General features: G+C 63.6%; 1 non-coding gene across 1 annotated transcript; it reads left to right on the forward strand.

Annotated features, from left to right (window-relative positions):
• Positions 1-4,753: 4,753 nt before the first annotated feature.
• LOC142006762 (5S ribosomal RNA) lies at positions 4,754-4,872 on the forward strand. Its single transcript, XR_012643803.1, has one exon. It is a non-coding gene; the product is annotated as a 5S ribosomal RNA (ribosomal RNA).
• Positions 4,873-7,500: the final 2,628 nt, after the last annotated feature.

The following is a 7,500-nucleotide window of genomic DNA, read 5'->3' on the forward strand; positions in this document are numbered from 1 at the left end:
TTACTATTCTCCCGGTACCTGTCGTAACCTTATACGTGAAAAGTCCCCCAGCGGCAACAGGCGGGAACGACTCACAAAAGCGGCCGACCGCCTGGAACTCTAGGTCGGCTGCACGGGTCAAATTCAACCCCATTCGGACTTCCAGAGCTCAGCCGGCCACCAGGTCAACCTCGCTGAAAGCGCCAGAGGTTGACCTGGTGTCCGGGGACCGAATCGGACACCAGGTCAACCTCCGCTAAAGCGGCCGGGGTTGACCTGTTGTCCCTGCCGGACTTAGAAAATTTTTCTCTCCAGCCCGGGACCGGGGTTGACCTGTTGTCCCTGCCGGACTTAGAAATTTTTTCTCTCCCGCCTGGGACCGGGGTTGACCTGTTGTCCCTGCCGGACTTAGAAATTTTTTCTCTCCAGCCTGGGACCGGGGTTGACCTGTTGTCCCTGCCGGACTTAGAAAATTTTTCTCTGCCGCCTGGGACCGGGGTTGACCTGTTGTCCCTGCCGGACTTAGAAATTTTTTCTCTCCCGCCTGGGACCGGGGTTGACCTGTTGTCCCTGCCGGACTTAGAAATTTTTTCTCTCCAGCCCGGGACCGGGGTTGACCTGTTGTCCCTGCCGGACTTAGAAAATTTTTCTCTCCAGCCCGGGACCGGGGTTGACCTGTTGTCCCTGCCGGACTTAGAAATTTTTTCTCTCCCGCCTGGGACCGGGGTTGACCTGTTGTCCCTGCCGGACTTAGAAATTTTTTCTCTCCAGCCTGGGACCGGGGTTGACCTGTTGTCCCTGCCGGACTTAGAAATTTTTTCTCTGCCGCCTGGGACCGGGGTTGACCTGTTGTCCCTGCCGGACTTAGAAAATTTTTCTCTGCCGCCTGGGACCGGGGTTGACCTGTTGTCCCTGCCGGACTTAGAAAATTTTTCTCTCCCGCCTGGGACCGGGGTTGACCTGTTGTCCCTGCCGGACTTAGAAATTTTTTCTCTGCCGCCTGGGACCGGGGTTGACCTGTTGTCCCTGCCGGACTTAGAAATTTTTTCTCTGCCGCCTGGGACCGGGGTTGACCTGTTGTCCCTGCCGGACTTAGAAATTTTTTCTCTGCCGCCTGGGACCGGGGTTGACCTGTTGTCCCTGCCGGACTTAGAAATTTTTTCTCTCCAGCCTGGGACCGGGGTTGACCTGTTGTCCCTGCCGGACTTAGAAATTTTTTCTCTCCCGCCCGGTACCGGGGTTGACCTGTTGTCCCTGCCGGACTTAGAAATTTTTTCTCTGCCGCCTGGGACCGGGGTTGACCTGTTGTCCCTGCCGGACTTAGAAAATTTTTCTCTCCCGCCTGGGACCGGGGTTGACCTGTTGTCCCTGCCGGACTTAGAAATTTTTTCTCTGCCGCCTGGGACCGGGGTTGACCTGTTGTCCCTGCCGGACTTAGAAAATTTTTCTCTCCCGCCCGGGACCGGGGTTGACCTGTTGTCCCTGCCGGACTTAGAAATTTTTTCTCTGCCGCCTGGGACCGGGGTTGACCTGTTGTCCCTGCCGGACTTAGAAATTTTTTCTCTCCCGCCCGGTACCGGGGTTGACCTGTTGTCCCTGCCGGACTTAGAAATTTTTTCTCTGCCGCCTGGGACCGGGGTTGACCTGTTGTCCCTGCCGGACTTAGAAAATTTTTCTCTCCCGCTCGGAACCGGGGTTGACCTGTTGTCCCTGCCGGACTTAGAAAATTTTTCTCTCCCGCCTGGGACCGGGGTTGACCTGTTGTCCCTGCCGGACTTGGAGCCCGAGGAGGGGATCGGCCACCAGGTAAACCTCCGCTGAAAGCGGCCACGGTTTACCTGGTGCCCGGGGAGCGAATCGGACACCAGGTCAACCTCAGCTGAAGCGGCCGGGGTTGACCTGCTGTCCCTGCCGGACTTGGAAAATTTTTCTCTCCAGCCTGGGACCGGGGTTGACCTGTTGTCCCTGCCGGACTTAGAAATTTTTTCTCTCCCCGCCTGGGACCGGGGTTGACCTGCTGTCCCTGCCGGACTTGGAGCCCCAGGAGGGGATCGGCCACCAGGTCAACCTCCGCTGAAAGCGGCCACGGTTTACCTGGTGCCCGGGGAGCGAATCGGACACCAGGTCAACCTCTGCTAAAGCGACCGAGGTTGACCTGGTGCCCGGGGAGCGAATCTGACACCAGGTCAACCTCTGCTAAAGCGCCAGAGGTTGACCTGGTGCCCGGGGAGCGAATCGGACACCAGGTCAACCTCTGCTAAAGCGGCCGGGGTTGACCTGCTGTCCCTGCCGGACTTAGAAAATTTTTCTCTCCAGCCTGGGACCGGGGTTGACCTGTTGTCCCTGCCGGACTTAGAAATTTTTTCTCTCCCGCCTGGGACCGGGGTTGACCTGTTGTCCCTGCCGGACTTAGAAAATTTTTCTCTGCCGCCTGGGACCGGGGTTGACCTGTTGTCCCTGCCGGACTTAGAAAATTTTTCTCTCCCGCTCGGAACCGGGGTTGACCTGTTGTCCCTGCCGGACTTAGAAAATTTTTCTCTCCCGCCTGGGACCGGGGTTGACCTGTTGTCCCTGCCGGACTTGGAGCCCCAGGAGGGGATCGGCCACCAGGTCAACCTCCGCTGAAAGCGGCCACGGTTTACCTGGTGCCCGGGGAGCGAATCGGACACCAGGTCAACCTCAGCTGAAGCGGCCGGGGTTGACCTGCTGTCCCTGCCGGACTTGGAGCCCGAGGAGGGGATCGGCCACCAGGTCAACCTCCGCTGAAAGCGGCCACGGTTTACCTGGTGCCCGGGGAGCGAATCGGACACCAGGTCAACCTCTGCTAAAGCGGCCGGGGTTGACCTGCTGTCCGTGCCGGACTTGGAGCCCGAGGAGGGGATCGGCCACCAGGTCAACCTCCGCTGAAAGCGGCCACGGTTTACCTGGTGCCCGGGGAGCGAATCGGACACCAGGTCAACCTCTGCTAAAGCGGCCGGGGTTCACCTGCTGTCCCTGCCGGACTTGGAGCCCGAGGAGGGGATCGGCCACCAGGTCAACCTCCGCTGAAAGCGGCCACGGTTTACCTGGTGCCCGGGGAGCGAATCGGACACCAGGTCAACCTCTGCTAAGGCGCCCGAGGTTGACCTGGTGCCCGGGGAGCGAATCGGACACCAGGTCAACCTCTGCTACGGCGGCCGGGGTTGACCTGCTGTCCCTGCCGGACTTAGAAAATTTTTCTCTCCCCGCCCGGAACCGGGGTTGACCTGTTGTCCCTGCCGGACTTGGAGCCCGAGGAGGGGATCGGCCACCAGGTCAACCTCCGCTGAAAGCGGCCACGGTTTACCTGGTGCCCGGGGAGCGAATCGGACACCAGGTCAACCTCTGCTAAAGCGGCCGGGGTTGACCTGCTGTCCCTGCCGGACTTGGAGCCCGAGGAGGGGATCGGCCACCAGGTCAACCTCCGCTGAAAGCGGCCACGGTTTACCTGGTGCCCGGGGAGCGAATCGGACACCAGGTCAACCTCTGCTAAAGCGGCCGGGGTTGACCTGCTGTCCGTGCCGGACTTGGAGCCCGAGGAGGGGATCGGCCACCAGGTCAACCTCCGCTGAAAGCGGCCACGGTTTACCTGGTGCCCGGGGAGCGAATCGGACACCAGGTCAACCTCTGCTAAAGCGGCCGGGGTTCACCTGCTGTCCCTGCCGGACTTGGAGCCCGAGGAGGGGATCGGCCACCAGGTCAACCTCCGCTGAAAGCGGCCACGGTTTACCTGGTGCCCGGGGAGCGAATCGGACACCAGGTCAACCTCTGCTAAGGCGCCCGAGGTTGACCTGGTGCCCGGGGAGCGAATCGGACACCAGGTCAACCTCTGCTACGGCGGCCGGGGTTGACCTGCTGTCCCTGCCGGACTTAGAAAATTTTTCTCTCCCCGCCCGGAACCGGGGTTGACCTGTTGTCCCTGCCGGACTTGGAGCCCGAGGAGGGGATCGGCCACCAGGTCAACCTCCGCTGAAAGCGGCCACGGTTTACCTGGTGCCCGGGGAGCGAATCGGACACCAGGTCAACCTCTGCTAAAGCGGCCGGGGTTGACCTGCTGTCCCTGCCGGACTTGGAGCCCGAGGAGGGGATCGGCCACCAGGTCAACCTCCGCTGAAAGCGGCCACGGTTTACCTGGTGCCCGGGGAGCGAATCGGACACCAGGTCAACCTCTGCTAAAGCGGCCGGGGTTCACCTGCTGTCCCTGCCGGACTTGGAGCCCGAGGAGGGGATCGGCCACCAGGTCAACCTCCGCTGAAAGCGGCCACGGTTTACCTGGTGCCCGGGGAGCGAATCGGACACCAGGTCAACCTCTGCTAAGGCGCCCGAGGTTGACCTGGTGCCCGGGGAGCGAATCGGACACCAGGTCAACCTCCGCTAAAGCGCCCGAGGTTGACCTGGTGCCCGGGGAGCGAATCGGACACCAGGTCAACCTCTGCTACGGCGGCCGGGGTTGACCTGCTGTCCCTGCCGGACTTGGAAAATTTCTCTCCCCGCCTCGGACCGGGGTTGACCTGCTGTCCCTACCGGACTTAGAACATTTTTCTCTCCCCGCCCCGGCCCGGGGGTTAACCTCGGGGCGCACAGCTTCCCGGGTCTGACGTGCACGTCCTGTCACCTCCCGGGCCCGGCGTCCTCGTCCTCCCTTCCCCTTGGGCCGGCTCGGAGGAAGTTTTCCCTCGGCCCGGCCTCCGGGTTAATTGTTTGGGCCCGGCTGACTGAGGCCAGGCTGCTGACGCTAAAGCCCGGGGAGGCGGGGGCCTACGGCCATACCGGACCGAATGCCCCCGATCTCGTCCGATCTCGGAAGGTAAACCGTCCCGGGCCTGGCTAGTACCTGGATGGGTGACCGCCTGGGAATCCCAGGTGCCGTAGGCAGCTTTTGGCCCCAGCGGGGGTAGAGCGGGGCGTGTGTCTGCCGTGCGGGAGCAGGGAAGCCGTGAGGCCAAGGCGGCGCGACGGTCCTGGGGGGCGCTGAGGCCTTTCCCTCTGCCTGCCTGCGTGTCGGGGGCGGGGGGGCGGGCGAGGAAGCTTAGGCCCTCACCCGGTGCGGTGCGATGGCTTGGGTCGGGTCGGGGAGAGGGAAGAAAGCGTGTGTGGAGCGTTGGTGGGGCAGGTGTGTGTGTGGGAGTGCTGGGTGGGGCAGGCCGTTGAGGCGGTGGCGGTGGTGGTGTTTTTGGTGGGAGTGAGTTGGGGTCAGGTGGGTGTGGGGTCCCGCCCGGGGGGTGGATGGTCTGAGGGTTAAGGCTTGGAACGTGCGTCTTGGGGGACCGTGGGTGGAGGTTGTTGAGAGCGGGGAAGGCCCTGGGTCTCGGTTGTGGACTATTAAGCCCGGTGGAGGGGGACCGTGGGGGGAGGTTGTTGAGAGCGGGGAAGGCCCTGGGTCCCGGTTGTGGACTATTAAGCCCGGTGGAGGGGGACCGTGGGTGGAGGTTGTTGAGAGCGGGGAAGGCCCTGGGTCCCGGTTGTGGACTATTAAGCCCGGTGGAGGGGGACCGTGGGTGGAGGTTGTTGAGAGCGGGGAAGGCCCTGGGACCCGGTTGTGGACTATTAAGCCCGGTGGAGGGGGACCGTGGGTGGAGGTTGTTGAGAGCGGGGAAGGCCCTGGGTCTCGGTTGTGGACTATTAAGCCCGGTGGAGGGGGACCGTGGGTGGAGGTTGTTGAGAGCGGGGAAGGCCCTGGGACCCGGTTGTGGACTATTAAGCCCGGTGGAGGGGGACCGTGGGTGGAGGTTGTTGAGAGCGGGGAAGGCCCTGGGTCCCGGTTGTGGACTATTAAGCCCGGTGGAGGGGGACCGTGGGTGGAGGTTGTTGAGAGCGGGGAAGGCCCTGGGACCCGGTTGTGGACTATTAAGCCCGGTGGAGGGGGACCGTGGGTGGAGGTTGTTGAGAGCGGGGAAGGCCCTGGGTCTCGGTTGTGGACTATTAAGCCCGGTGGAGGGGGACCGTGGGTGGAGGTTGTTGAGAGCGGGGAAGGCCCTGGGACCCGGTTGTGGACTATTAAGCCCGGTGGAGGGGGACCGTGGGTGGAGGTTGTTGAGAGCGGGGAAGGCCCTGGGTCCCGGTTGTGGACTATTAAGCCCGGTGGAGGTGTTGCGTACGGTGGATGTAAGGGGGAGGGCGTATGAAGTGACCGAGGAGTGGGCAAGGAAACGGGGGGAAAAATTTGGAGGCGAAGGCGGCCGAAAAAGGGTGCGGTTGACCTGGTGCCCGGGGAGCGAATGGGCCACCAGGTCAACCCCCGCTGAAAGCAGCGGAGGTTGACCTGGTGCCCGGGGAGCGAATCGGCCACCAGGTCAACCCCCGCTGAAAGCACCGGAGGTTGACCTGGTGCCCGGGGAGGGAATCGGCCACCAGGTCAACCCCCGCTGAAAGCACCGGAGGTTGACCTGGTGCCCGGGAAGGGAATCGGCCACCAGGTCAACCCCCGCTGAAAGCACCGGAGGTTGACCTGGTGCCCGGGGAGGGAATCGGCCACCAGGTCAACCCCCGCTGAAAGCACCGGAGGTTGACCTGGTGCCCGGGGAGCGAATCGGCCACCAGGTCAACCCCCGCTGAAAGCAACGGAGGTTGACCTGGTGCCCGGGGAGCGAATGGGCCACCAGGTCAACCCCCGCTGAAAGCAGCGGAGGTTGACCTGGTGCCCGGGGAGCGAATCGGCCACCAGGTCAACCCCCGCTGAAAGCAGCGGAGGTTGACCTGGTGCCCGGGGAGGGAATCGGCCACCAGGTCAACCCCCGCTGAAAGCAGCGGAGGTTGACCTGGTGCCCGGGGAGGGAATCGGCCACCAGGTCAACCCCCGCTGAAAGCAGCGGAGGTTGACCTGGTGCCCGGGGAGCGAATCGGCCACCAGGTCAACCCCCGCTGAAAGCAGCGGAGGTTGACCTGGTGCCCGGGGAGGGAATCGGCCACCAGGTCAACCCCCGCTGAAAGCAGCGGAGGTTGACCTGGTGCCCGGGGAGGGAATCGGCCACCAGGTCAACCCCCGCTGAAAGCAGCGGAGGTTGACCTGGTGCCCGGGGAGCGAATCGGCCACCAGGTCAACCCCCGCTGAAAGCAGCGGAGGTTGACCTGGTGCCCGGGGAGGGAATCGGCCACCAGGTCAACCCCCGCTGAAAGCAGCGGAGGTTGACCTGGTGCCCGGGGAGGGAATCGGCCACCAGGTCAACCCCCGCTGAAAGCAGCGGAGGTTGACCTGGTGCCCGGGGAGCGAATCGGCCACCAGGTCAACCCCCGCTGAAAGCAGCGGAGGTTGACCTGGTGCCCGGGGAGGGAATCGGCCACCAGGTCAACCCCCGCTGAAAGCAGCGGAGGTTGACCTGGTGCCCGGGGAGGGAATCGGCCACCAGGTCAACAGGTCAACCCGCTTCCCGGGGGGGAGAGGAAAGGAGGCGGCCGGACCCTCCCGCGAGGGTCACCCTGCCCGCCTCCACCGGCGGCCGGACCCTCCCGCGAGGGTCACCCTGCCCGCCTCCACCGGCGGCCGGACCCTCCCGCGAGGGTCAC

This window comes from Carettochelys insculpta, unplaced genomic scaffold (assembly GCF_033958435.1).
Source record: "Carettochelys insculpta isolate YL-2023 unplaced genomic scaffold, ASM3395843v1 scaffold_0126, whole genome shotgun sequence".
Taxonomy (NCBI): Eukaryota; Metazoa; Chordata; order Testudines; family Carettochelyidae; genus Carettochelys; species Carettochelys insculpta.